Source organism: Lagopus leucura, unplaced genomic scaffold (genome assembly GCF_019238085.1).
Source record: "Lagopus leucura isolate 7727_CA_CO unplaced genomic scaffold, USGS_WTPT01 Super-Scaffold_100016, whole genome shotgun sequence".
Lineage (NCBI taxonomy): Eukaryota > Metazoa > Chordata > Aves > Galliformes > Phasianidae > Lagopus > Lagopus leucura.
The window spans coordinates 5,794,072-5,808,954 of NW_024962270.1; positions in this window are offsets into that span (position 1 = coordinate 5,794,072).

The following is a 14,883-nucleotide window of genomic DNA, read 5'->3' on the forward strand; positions in this document are numbered from 1 at the left end:
GTGGTATTTGAAATGGAGCAGTACTGGTATGATGTTGTACTGAATGACTGCAGTAATGTGCTTGGTTGTGCGCTGGCATGTTTCCAGCTTTTTATTCTAATGAATGAGCTTCTTGTTCTTGGAAGCTGTGTCACTAAAGCACTGTTCAAAGCTTGGTTTGGATGATTTTTTTTTTCTTTGCATACCTCAAATAAATACTTATAAAAAGACTGGAGAACAAAGGAAGGGTTGCAGGAAATTATCCAGGCCAGCTCCTTTGCTTTCTTTTTTTTCTTTTCTTGTTAGAGGGTGTGAGAATACAAAGCATTATTATGTTATCTCCCTGTTCATTATGAATGTATGAATAGAGCAATTTCCTTATTCACACATCTTTACAAATTACTGGCTTGATTTCCTGTCATTTAAAACTACAAATATATTTAACAAAGAAAATAATAGAATCATAACAATTATTACATGCATTAGGGTAATATGAAAAACTCATTGGTTTAATTAAAAGCTGATTACTTCAGAAGTAAAGTCTAGGTTGTATCAACTGGAAAGTACAAGGAGAAAGTATCCAGCAACTTCACAACACCAACGCTATACTTTCAGAAAGGCAAGAAAGCTTTTCATATTTTTAATTTAATTTTACATTTAAGATATTTTAGCTCGACATTTTTTTTTTTCTTTATATACAAACACACACAATCAGGAGACAAGAGATCTTAAAGGCACTAAGCACAGCTGAATGTAAATCCCACAAAACCCTGGAGGAGGCCCCTGATGTTAAAAGCACCTATGCAGCACCATCAATGTTGGTAGAATTAAGTGCTCAAAAATAAAGTATCTCTTTCAGTGCCTGGCTGATTTGGGCTAGAATTAAAGATTTAGCTCAGCAAGTATAGGTGTAAGCTTAAAAGTTGTATGCATTATATTAGTCTTCTAGGGGCCATAAAATTAATGAAAATTTGCCTTAGATAGAAATTTTATTAGATCTTAGTCAAGTGATGATAAATCCCGGTGGCACTGTTGCTTGAGGTCATTTTTCCAACACTTAGCCAGGGACAGTCCAACCTAGAAAGGAAGGTACAGGTTATATAGAGGCAGCATGTCTTACAGAACATATTTTCTGAGCAGTACTGTTCTACCTATGAAAGATGACACTAGGAGATCAAGACCTCTTTCAGATGAATTTATTTACTTTCACATGGAGGAGACGTCGGTCAGAGTTTATGTTCAGTAAGAGTACAAATTGTTTTGGATTATGAACTCATAGAACAGGAATCTGGCGGATTTTGTTCTCCTCACAAGTCCTTTATGCTAGAATTTAGTGGGTTATTTTGCACATTGTCTTGCTGTAGATGGATAGATATTATTAGAATTACAGTAGTCTGAATTAAGTGGTAGTTTGTGAATTACAGAAGATGTGGGCCAGCATGTATAACAGGGTACAACTGTTACTGCTTAAGTCATGCATGTTTCTTTTCTAGACATATGGGTTATTTGTGGATGTTTCTGTTTCCTCTTAAAATAAGGTGAAGCAGGTTACGTTTCCTTCAGGGGTGGCTTACATTACATATTCTGCTTTATAGTGAAAAGGATTGTGATCATTGACAGTGTGAATACCATCTCAGTGGACATGTGTTAGCTAACAAGTGGAGGATATAACTCTTGAAAAGCTTTCTCACAGTGTATGTTTTAAATAAATAAAGTCTTTTCTGCAATGAAGAGGACTGAATAAATAGCAATGCTTAAAATACCTATTTCAAGCCCACACTTTTTTTTCTCTAATTATTATACATCCAGGCCGTTACTTGCTCTTGGAACATAATAGATGTCAGGGAGCCTTTCACTGAAGTAATTAGTGAGTAACCAAAAAGTATGAGGAAAATCTCAAACGTCTCAGCCAGCCTGATGCTTAAGCTTATATCACAGAAAAAAATGTGTAAGTCTTGTAACAAGCAGAGCATCATTACAAATGTAAAGGGGAAAGTACTTCTTTCTTCCCTTTTCTTTCTTTCTGTGTAGGAAGATGCCAGCTGGTCAGTATGGTGGTGGCCTTCAGAGTACAGGAGCATAAAAAATGTGTTTTTTTTTTTTTCCTTCATTGTTGTTGCTGCTTTCTGTAACAGAGCTCTTGAGAGCAAACTAGTTTTGTTAAATTTTCTAAGCAATTTTTTTCTCCTTTTGAAGGCTTTTTCTCCTTCTTCCAGTTTTTTTTACAACATAAAATCTGGTTGTTATTGTATTTTAATATAATGTAGATTAATTTTTCTAATAATATTAACCCTTGTGTTATGTAGACTTCAAGAACTTTGTAAATAATTCAGCATAAAGGATCACATTAAAATGCTGACCCTTTATAATTTATTCTAAATGCAATGTGCCAGGCACTTCATAGGAACAGAGGAGAAAAAAAATGGACACTTTTGCATCTTTAACATATGTTAATTAGGAAATTCTTAATATTAGAAGAGCATGCTCTTTTTTGAAGAAAAATAATGCTACTGTTGTGCAGATTTCATTTCTTTTAAAGAACTGTGGCACTTCTAAAAGGTGTTTTAGAGCATATGCTCATGTTAAAAGCTGTGACATCTTCCTTTCCATGTAATTATTACACTGACATTGTTTTGCATAGCAGAAATGAAACCCAAATGCAATAGTTCACAAAATTCATATGAATAATTGGTCCAACTATAAGGAACACAGCTGTTGTGAGGTTATTAGGTAATCACAGAATCAAATAATCACTTGAATTGGAAGGGACCTTGAAAGGTCATCCAGTCCAACCTCCCTGCAATGAACAGGAATGTCTTGATCAGGTTGCTCAGAGCTTGTCCGGTCTGACCTTGTAATTACAAGGAAATATCTCTTTTTGGTTTTCCATATCATGTGAAGAGTTTTTCAACAAAGCTGGTGTTTGATCCCATAAACCAGGCAGTGTTCACATTCAGAATTTGATATAAATTTTGTGAATAATTCTTTAGATTTCGGTTTCAGAATGCACAGCAATAAATCTCATTCTTTTTTCTATCTTTTGGAAATGCAGTGTCCTCATGGAGTACTGATCTTTGAACTACCTGAATAAGAAGCAGAACTGTTTTGAACCTCAGAATGCGATGACACCTACATGTATGATACGTTGTACCTATTATTTATTTATTTATTTATTTAGCACAATCCAGACCCAGTATTTTAGGCTGTTGGAATTAGTTTGTGCTGAGCTTCCCAACTATTGTCCCTGAATTCCTGTAAGTATGACAGGCTGAGGGAAAAATCAAATCAGTTGGCTGGTAGGATTTCTCCAGGTAAGGTTTTAATGCACTGGCCTATTCTAAATCCAGTTATTTATGAAAGATCAGTATTATTATATTATTACTGAATTCTAGACATATATGTGTGAAAATCAATGGATTAATAACATTGCATGCTTTCATTTCCTATGTGTATATATAACATTGTATATATAACATATATAACATAATATACATAATATATATATATAATATATATATATTATACATAATATACATAAGTGTATATATAACATATATAACATAATACACATTTCCTATGTGTATATATAAGCTGAATTAGAGCAGGAAAGAGAAAATAGAAAATAATTACACAGATAAACCACAATCTTTTTGTCTCAGCTAAGTACCCAACATTTTTGATGTGAGGCACTCTATTGCAACTAACTGTAAACTGCATTTAATGCCTTAGGAAATGAAATGCATTTAAATATTATGGTGGGAAAATCAATCTAGATTATTATGAGGAATAAAACAGCTATATTTTTGGCTGTAATTTTTTTTAGGATTTCAGTAAAAATAAATGGGAATACAGAAGTAATAGACGAGCACACAGAAGTTTAATCACTCTAAGTTGCTAGAATGATCTTTGAATAAAGATCATTTCACTAATTCAGCTGTATCAGCTATTGCAGGGAAATTAAAGTGTTGCTGATTAAGCAGTTATAACAGCCCTTCCCCCCCATCCCGTACTTTTGAATATAAAATCTTCTGAATGTCTTTATGTTTCTTGAATAACCTTTAGAACAACTGGCCCTTATTCTATCATGTTTCAGTGCTAAATGCTAATGGACATTCTGAAACTTTCATCACAACAGAGGGTAACAGTAATATTTGCTGCTGGTCTCGAGGACCATAAAAGGTGGGGTAGACTGGGGAGTGGGGAAATGTGGGGATACTGGGGATACTTACATGCATATCCACATGTATAGTGTGTAAAGAGTGAAAGGAGTTCACATAGTGAAAATTCATGGTCAGGAAATCTGAAATACTTTGGTTTTTTTACAAGTCTGTTTCCGGAGTTTTGGAGAAGCAAAATAGTGTACGCTGTAATTTTGCAGAGCTACATGAGCAATACACTGCCATCTGGGAAATTTAAAAAAAATAAAAATAAAAAAAGTGTGCCTGCAGCAACTGGTCACCCTACTCAAAAGCAACAGTGCAAAAAGCATAGAGGGAAATGGGGAAAAAAAAAATCACACACTTCCTGATTTGGAAACAGCCCTGATGCTCAAGATTTCTACTCAGGTCCATGTGCCTTTTGTATTTCCTAATCCATTAAAGGATGGTTTGACAGTGATGGGTATTTACAAGAGGAATTACTTACACTGAAGAGCACAGGAATGCTGCTGATTTTACTGATGGAAGTCCCCTGCACTGGGGTGGAGGTGGTGGAAGAGAGCAGCAGATAGGATGGTTCCTCTTTCTGTAAGGGAATGGTGCTCAGATGGCTCATCCCCAGGCTGCAGGTAGTTCAAAGTCAGTGCTGACGTTTGTAGTTGATGTCAATATTTCCCTGTGAAATTTGTTGCCTCTGGCAGGAGATTCTCTATTAGCTGGGCAAGATACCCTAAATCATGCAGCCCTACCAGCTCATTTCCTGCGTAATATTGCAGCTCATCATGGTGAGCTAGAGATTTTTTTTCCTCAGTGGAAAAAATTCTGTCAACCACACTCACAAAAAAGAAAGTCAGAGTCACATTTTTGAGCCATTATCTCTAGAGGAATGCTGAAAAATCCGCTAATGTCAATATCAGTCCTTTTACATGTTTGGCAGTATTTCTTTTTCATCTTTATACGCACGCGTGCACACACACACACACATGTATAATGAACTTTCTCAACCATATTTCTATCTAATCGTATGTTTTCCAGGTATAAAGCATCTGACATGCAGTTCCTCAGAATCAGACAGATTTTCTCCCACTTTTTTTCCTCATTTAATTCTCAGAAGTTACTTCTCACACTTTCTCTGTTTAAGCCACCTGATCTGAACACACTCTTATTTAATTTTGCTCTTTCTACTGAAAATATTATGGGTTTTTTTTAGCCTTGCCAGTGCCTTGTTTTGATAAATATCCTGACATTCCTGAAACATCTATGGAGCTGAACGAAAATTCATGTATATTGTCAGCATCAATGCTGAAGTGTCTATTGAAAATCTAGTTCTGTGGTGGCAAGAGCAGTGCTGCCAGGCCTTATACCTTCTTTTTGTGGCTTTGTGACATGATGAATGTTTAGGGAGTTAGGCATAGTGTAAATATTTTTCAGTTAAGCAGTTACTGGCATTGGCATTGTATTGCATGGCTTTGAGCAGAAAGAGGTGTAGGAAAATAGAAGGGTTTATCTCCTTTGCTGTGTTTTATTTAAAATATTTTTGTTTCAGTACAAGTCTCCATTCGTAGTTCTCTGTTCTTGAGCTTGGAATTTGCTTCTCCATGGATTTGAAAAGCAATTTTCCTCATCCAAAAGCTAGGTGTTTGACACGGATGAAAATTTAGCACTTAATTTTGAAAACTGGTGATGAACATGAGGACACCAAGATGTATGTTCAGCAGGAAGCAAGATAATAATTTCCATTCTCTTGACACTAAAGGACAGACTTGTTAAATAAGAAAAGTAAAAAATACAGTCCTCTACTGTCATTTAGGCAGTGACTTCAACTGTGTATATCTTCATCGTGTTTCTATTGTTGGAGTTTTTTGTGTTTAATGAATGAATAGTAGGGCCAGAGAGGTGAAGGGAATTCTCATGCCAAAATTTTTTTTTCATTCAATTCAGTATTAAAGACGACTTTTTCTTATTTTAGCTTATTGCACTTGCAGGACTTTAAACTGATTTCCTTAAGAAGTAAAACTTTGGATTATAGAGATTTCTAAGATGGCATAGTTCATTGCTGTAATTGATGTTTTTAATAATATAAAACAGCAGCAATGCTGTTGGCAGTCAATTGGAAATGAGAGTTTCAGAGGTACAGGGAAAGGCTCTTGGGACAAGTTGCAGCTCACCTGGGCACTTTGGCAGTTTCAGACCCAAATGCACCAGGGATGAACCTTGCCTCCACAATAAATTTTTAGTACCATCTCTTCAAAGTAGCAAGCTGAAAATATTTCAGGAGAACTTTAAAACCAGTTTTTCCTTCTTTTCACGGATTTTGTGTTTTTCTTTTATTATAGTGATGATATCTTCTAATTCACCTCTTCTATATTCTGTAACTCCATTATTAGAATAAGAAGCCTGTTCGTCAATCATATTTATTTACTATAATGTGTGATAACGTGGGATATAGATTAGCCACAGTTTGAAACTTTCCTTCTGGCCTTTTTGTAGTAACTTTTAATAGAAATTTGGCAACTGAGGTAACAGAAAGAATGCTGAGCTCTGGGGAGTCATTTGGCTTGGTACTTAGTTGCACACTAAGGGAAATGTACATTTTATGCTGGTTCTCATGCAAATCTGTTAAGGGCAGAGGAGTCAAGATGCCTTAAGATGCTGAGCATTTTAGTTTTCAAGCTTGGTAGCACACTGAAGGTAGCTTTTTAAAATATTCATAATATACTGTAGAAAAATTATTATACTAAAAAAATATGTTCTATAGTGAATTTCAAATGTTTTTTACAGATATTTTGTTAAACTTTGTCCACCCTTGTTTTAAAAACGGGAAGACTACTAGACCAAAATAATAGGTGCTATTAATGTAGTATTTCAATAGTCTTCATTTTATTTTTAATTTTGGCAAAAAAAAAACACCAAACTTTTGGCTGCATGTTGTGGAGTAATTAAGCAGCACAGCTATAGCAGATATTAATGATTTGCCTTAAGAATCTGAAATTCTGAAAAAAGAGCTATCTGTAGCTATCTGTGATGTATGAGCAGAAACAGAAGGATACAATCAGAAGCTCATTGTGATAGGAAACATGCTTTTTCCCACTGGCAGATGCCTTAGTGCTGATGTCAGCGGGTTTCCCATTGGTCTCATATGCCCCATGCACTGACAGCAGTGGCTGTGTATGGCTTTGCAGTGCTTTTTCTGAAAGAAAGAACTGTTGGATGACCTGCTGGCAATCATCATTTATTCCGCAATAGCTCAGTGTTCTTGTTAGTGATGATGCAAAAGGAATTATCATCTGGAGCTTAGTCTTTGGTTTTACTGTGTGGGTTTTTTTTTTCTGGACAGATAAAAGCCATGTACTGTGAGAAGTAACAAATATGGCTGAGGAGTTGTTTCATGTGTATTGATTCACAGAGATTGCATGATTTTAATGATAGGGTTGCATAATAATTTTATTAAGGTGTATTTCTATAAATAATACCTTAGAGGCTACTGATGACATGCAGTGCTATATGAAAGGCCCAGGAGAAAAGCAATCTATAAAAGTGTTATGTGTTCTATTTAAAAAATGATAAGAGGCTTAATGTAAATTTATACTCTCAGAAGGGGAAAAAAAAAAACCTAAAACCTGTGTTCTTTACTGGAGCTAAATTTTTGCCGAACAGTTTTCTTTCCGTGACAAGTCAAAATTGCTCTATCTATGAAACATATTGAAAGTAGTTGGTAGACAATAAAATGGCAGATTAATGTTCAGAGAGAAAATGTCATCCATATAAAACAAAGCGTGCAAATGTGAACTATCACATACAAGGCTTTAGTAAATCAAATACATGAAAGGTCATATTGTAGAAATTCAGATCTGTATCTCATCAGATTCTCAACATGAAATTAAGAATGAATATGAAATAAAAAGTAATGCTTTCTGGATGTATCTTGGTTATGTATGATTCACTGGAAAATACACAATGTGAGAGATTGAGAGGAGCCAAATCTTTGTCCACATAGTTTAAGCTGTAACTTTAAAATGCAAAGGATCTAAAAAATGGTGATATTCAAGACCTAGTTAGGTAACTGATTCTTAAAAGTTAGTAAACATAAGAACTCTTGCGTCTGTCTTTAAGATCTTGTGATGTACTATTTTCTGGAAGTATGTTCTCAAAATACTAAATATTTATTAAAATATTAATATTATGAAGAAAAATTCACTGCACCTGAGAGGAAAGTGGAGATGTGGGTGATCTCCCTCGCTTCTGAGGTACCCAGAGAAAGGAACATGTGGACTGAAATATCTAACTGAAGAAAAATTATCACTACGGGGTTTTATTAATAGTATGCAGAGAAGGGTTACTTGAGTCAATTTTTGGACACTTCTTTAAAATCTAAAGAGCAAAGCTTGGAAATTCAAACCCTCAAATATTTCTGTGGCTTACTGAAGGTGCTTTATGAATTGAGGTTGTACTTTTTTTTGTTGTTGTTGCTATTAACCATCTTCACAGAAAAATTAGAAACACAGAAAATAAAGTTATGGTGAAAAATAAAAGCATTAACCAAAAGGTGAAATAAGATAATCAATTATCTACTTTCTTAATTAGGATAAATCCAGTGAAGTAATGAAATTGTAATTTTAGTTAATGGAATAGATGTAGAATGACTTCATTTCCACATTTTTTTCATTGCAAACTGACATTCACTTAAATAGCACGTAAGAAATGAACAGCTGGAGCTGTCACCACCTCTTTCCCTCTGTTAGTTGCCAGCTGGTCAAAATCTTATTTCTGATTCTCAATTTCTTATGCATATGAAATGTATGAAAAATATGAAATAGGTACAGTTCACCAATGCTATCAAGCATCTATTAGTAGCATTATGTAGAGCCTCAAAAGCTTCATGTCTTTGAGATGGTTAAAGAAAAACAGATACTTCAACATATAAAAACAATTTGCACACTGATGTACTACATATACGCTTATCTAGGACTGTGCAGCCATCTAATTAAAGATCCTGTACAGAGCTAGTTTGCAAATTTCTCTGAAAAGGCTAGTATCTTATAAAGACTTCAGAATTCTTTTGAACATGTTTGTTCTGTATAATTATCCCATTCCCATTATACAAGTAGGTATAATTTGTGAAGCCAAATAATGAAAAAATGCAAAATTTGCCTTTTTTTTTTTTACCACCTGAAACTGCACAAGTGGTATTTCAAATTAAATTGTTATATTTTAGCTTAGAACTAGAGCTATGATTTCCCTAGATATCCATAAATTACACAGGTTTTCATTTCTTTTTTTTTAACCTGGCTATGGGCATTTTGTACCACTCCACTTTCTATTTGTTGATTCTCAGCTCCTTTTAGAAGGGTATGCCCGAATAAATACAAGTTAATAAAGGACAAGGTGTGCATTGAGACTTCCTGGATCATAGAGCTCTGTTTCATTATTGAAGGCAAGCAGATCATGGAAACGTGTCTGTAAATTGTGTTCATTTTCAAGTTTTTGCTGGTTGCTTTTACCACTATTGCTTGTGTTCTGACATGTTAACAGGCTTAAAATCCTTACTGGTTAGAACTACACACCAGTTTCCATTACCAAATTGTTTATGTGCTTTGTTGTTGGCTTTTTGTTGTGGTTGGTTGGTTGGTTTTTTTTAACCACTCAGTTGAAGTTATACTGAAAAAGTGAAGTAAACATATTCACTGTTCAGCCTTTATTTAAGGAAATGCATTTTTAAAATTTCATCTGGGAAACAATTTATGCAGTCATCTGCTATGACTAAAGATCTCTTTATTGTTGACTAGTAGCCATCATCATAATATCTGACTAGTCTTTTGTTAAAAAATAATTAGTATTTTTTAGAATGATTGGGATAATTCTAGGGATTGTATTTCTGAATTTGAGTAACTTCCTCAGGATGTTGTAGAAAAATTTCTACTAGAAGATGCTCATATCTTGCTGCAATGAAATTAACTGAAGCTAATCTTGTTTTACAATAGCATGTATTAATAATAAGCATGATAGAAAAGGCCTTAAGGCAAAAAGGTAAAATTGGAGCCATCAAATATCCACATAAAGCTGTGTTGATTTGAGAGTCTTACATCTCATAAAGGATTTCCATTGCACCAAATGCAATTCCCCGTATAGAATCCCCTATACATATTTCTGAATCAGTGAAGAAGGACCTTATTCTGTCACTCCGTAAAGTCAAATACCAGCAATGAACTTTACTTCTATCGGTACTGTGTTTTCTTTCTTCTCCCACAGAATATACATAAAAGTTTCTGTAAGATATTCATTTCTATCATTATGCAGTTTAGGCAGGTATCTCACTCAACTGAGTTTTAATTAACTTGGTTTATTCGGGAACTCTCTTCTTTGTTTCCACTTTGTACCTTTGTATCTAATAAGTGATTTATAGGCCAAATGATTGTTCATTTAATGCTTAATACACATCTGGGCACAATATAAATGAAGTGATTTCAACTTATTCTTTCTGTCACTAGAAAACAACAATAAAACTCCTTAAATAATAGTAGAATGAGAATATATTCTGAAACAAGATGGCATTATGTCTGGTTAAAAATTTTAGCAGAGTGTTCTTCTTATCTGGTGTGTATTCCTAATAATTGCAGTGAGGAACAGAAGAATATTTCTTTGAAAATACTTTCAAGATTCTAAACCTTCAGGGATTTTATCTTTCATCATCAAAACTTCATTATACTAAAGATATTAACTTTGTAAAGACTTTGCTGTATGAAAGAGTTACCATTCTGACAACCTTGTAACAAAGAACTTTGAAAAACTCACAAGGCTTTCTGATGAAAGCATGTTAAAGCATTTGATGTAGATAAATAACACACATGCATATTCATGTTTAAAGGTAATACAAAGTGATAAGACAGTAGTGAAAACAAATAACTGATTCAAGATAAGATTACTTTGACAGTAAAAAAATAATCTTCAAGATGAAATAAAGTAACATCAAAAAAAAAAAAAACAGAAAACAGTTTTTTCTATTAAAGAATCATAGAGTTAATAGCAATACAGCTCCTCTATTTCTAAATTTCTTAATTTCCTCAGACTGTTTGTTTTGTTGTTGTTCTTGGGGGAGAGTGGTCAGAAGGGAGATGTTTGTCCATCTGTTAATATCGTGTACAACTTTTACCTGTATTTTATCATCATGATTACCAAGACATTCTTTGAACAGAACTAATTTGCCTTCTATCAAAGTGAAAGATGCTAACGCTTATTGTCATTATTCTCTTGACTCTCTTGTCATCTTGCCCTCTCAAAGGACAGCCTTTTTTATGGTTATCTTAATTACAGTCGAGATGCAGAATCTACATAAATACAGTCAGGATATTTTCAAGAAAGAAGCAACATGTTTTTATGTGTTTATAATCAAACTGGACTGCAGATACTTTCATCTGCACATTCTGAAATACAGAACACATACTTCGTCATCTTCCATCAAAAGAAATTGAATTCTGATTGAGTAATCTAAAGTTTCTTCTACTTTCATGTTCTTCTGTACTATATTATTGCCATGTTTTATGATGTAATCTTCAAAATGCTTTAAAAATATTCCCAGTGAGCAGCCCCAAATTCAGCACCTCTCTTGGGGAGCAGTAGATGGAAACTGGAAGGGTCAGTATTGCCATGTGAAGTCTTTAGTTAGAAATTTAGAACCGTGGAATCATTAAGGTTGGAAAGACCAATAGGGTCATCTAGCCCAACTAGTCCAACGATCAACCCATGACTGCTTTAGACCATGCCACTCAGTATGACATCTATTCTTTTCTTGAAAACCTCCAGGAACTGTCTCCACCATCTCTCTGGGCAACCTATTCCAATGCCTCACCAATCTTTCAGAGAGATTTTTCCTAATATCCAAACCAAACCTCCCATGGCACAATTTAAGGCCATTCATTACTACTCATCCTATCAGTGTTAACTGGGAAAACTGGCTGACCTCCAGAGTGCTTTGTCATGGTTGTACATTGTACTCCAGTCCTCTTAGTCAGTCTCATCTGTCCTGGCTAGGTTATAAGTTAATTACTGGTGTAAATAAAACACCTTCTGATGAATTGTAGCAATTTGAAGTAGTCATTGTAATTTTAACCTGATGTTCTTAAAGAATGTCTCCCAGGATAATTTTTTACAAAAGGAATTTGAAGGGGGGCATACAACAGAAGCAATTAGTCCTAGCAGGTGAATTAATACAAATCTTCATCTGTTGTGAATTACTATTTCAGTACTTGTAAATACTGGTGAATTGAAAAATTGAATGGTGTATGTACTGGTCATATACTTTGCTATTACCAGTGATCTTTAAATGCATGGGAAGGAATAAATTACAGTGGCACATTTTGATATTCAACGCAAAACTTTTTTTGTGGGGGTTGAAAATCTATGCCTTGTGTAGCTATCCAGTATGTCATGCAGTCTTTTAAACTATGAGATGTCTCACTGATCTTGGTCCTTAAAAATAATTTTCTTTGTTCAAAATTTGCAGTTGATTCAAACCAATCATTCCTTATAATTTAGCTTTTTACATCTTGCTCAGAAGCCTTAAGAGCAATCCCTGGGCTAGCATGAAAATCAAACAGGTCTTTCTATTCCTGTATATGTGGTATTTGAACTTGTGGGGGTGGGGGAAGACAATAAAGTGCCATTTTCAAAACTGAGTTATTCATGTGAAACAATTGATGTTTTTCAAACACTTCCTGTTTAAAATTATAAATTATAGCCTATAAGAAATTTATAACAATATATTATTTTAGAATAGATGCTATATTGTACGGTGCTATAACATTTGCACTGAAGAAATACATTTGCTATTGTTGCAAAAGAATGTGCTTGATCAGAAAGGCTAGCTGTTTTAATATCAGTGTATGGGAACTACTGAGTCACAGCCTGAACCTCTGATTGATCACCTGAGGTGAGCCATGAGTCAGGCAGAGGAGCACAGGTGAAGGCAATTCACCTGTGCTGCTGGAAGGGGTGGAGCCTGGCTCCACCCCTCCTAGACCTATTTAAGAGCTGGCTGCCAGTGGGGAAGGATCTCTTCTGGAGATCGCCTCTATTGGTGTTTTGTGGTGAGCCCAGCTGAAGGGTAAGCCTCCCATTTTATTCTCTTTTGTTATCATTGTCCACTTTGTCTAACTCTCTTGATTATATTGTAACATCTTGATATCCACTGATTATACAATCAGAATATCTGTTTTAATATCAGAAAAATCTATGATTTGTTATTGTCCTCTTAGTAGTCTCCATGTTTTGAGGGATGGAGAATTCCTTACTCTCCAGCTTTATATGCAAAACTTACAGATGGTTCATTAAGAAGGACCAGTATCTGTACATGCTTTGCATGTTATTCTTAAATGTAATCATTCTTTAGCTAGTGCCCTGATGTTGATTTAAAATTTTTCATTCTTCCTTTGAATGTTGGAAGGTCATAATGAGATCTCCCTGGAGCCTTCTCTTCTCCAGACTGAACAAGTCCAGCTCCTTCAGCATGTTTTCATAGGAGAGATGCTCCAGTACTGTGGCCTTCTCTGGACTTTCTCCAAAAGCCTGACATATTTCCTGTGTTTGGGGGCCCCTGACTTAGATGCAGTTCTCCAGATGCAGCCTCATAAGAGCAGAGTAGAGAGAGAATCACCTCCCTCACTCTGCTGCCATCCCTCTTCTGATGGCCTTGGATACCTTCTGGGCTGCAAGAGCACTGAACTGGCTCATGCTACATTTTTCATCTGCCAGGACCCCTAAGTCCAGATAACCACTGCAGTGTTTTATTTTTGCAGAAGGGAAATAGTTTTCTGTATTTGGGAAAGCAAAAGGATGTAAATTAATTCAGGCTGCCAATACATAATTTTATCGTTTACTGCCTCTTTCAGTGAGTCATTTGTTGGACAGTTAAAATTACTCTGTATTTCACAGATGTTAGCACATAGACTCCTTTTCTTCTTGTTATGGCTAAGTGAAGCTGTAGTCTTTGCGCTCCAGATTTACAATTCTTTTCATTAGATATGGGAATTTTAACCAACTGAACTATGGAGTTTTAACACGCTTTTCCTGTACCTTCAGAGTAACTTCAAGTTATAAATTTCAGTGAGAACGCATAACATCTCAGTTTTAGTTTGTGATATCTATTTTTAGTGGGGGGTTTGTTTGTTTGTTTTGAAGTTTAAAATAAATTAGCTCTACCTCATGGCCCATGGATTTGTCAGAACTGCAGCTGATTCACTTTTTAGTTCTTTTAGTGAGGGGGTCTCTCACCGTCTTCACGTATCTAGCTGTCTTGGGAGCATCCTCTTCCTGTTGATGTTGTTTCATACTGTAGGAAAGCCTTCTTAGACTCCTTTTGGCTTGCCAAGTCTGAGATTTTGCTGTGCAACACATGAATTATTTGTCAGTCACATGCAGAAACTTCCATGTGTGACCAGTAACTTCCTTTGCTCCCTTAAATATTTTGACCTGTTTTACTCAATCTGTTTCACAGCTTTGCAGTTGCTGTGGGTGCTTCAGACAGACTGGGTGTGAGTACACAGCAGCCCTGCTGTAGGGGCTTCATCCTGTTGCAAACCCTGTGTAGCAAAAATAGGCTGCAGCCCTTCTCACATTTTAGAAAGATAATTTTTACAAATGAGCTTCAATTACAGAATACCCATTCCCATACACATGTCCTGTCCAGTACAACTTCTTTTTTTCTTTTTTCTTTTTTTTTTTTTTAACATCTCCTGCATCTTTTGTCGTTTCA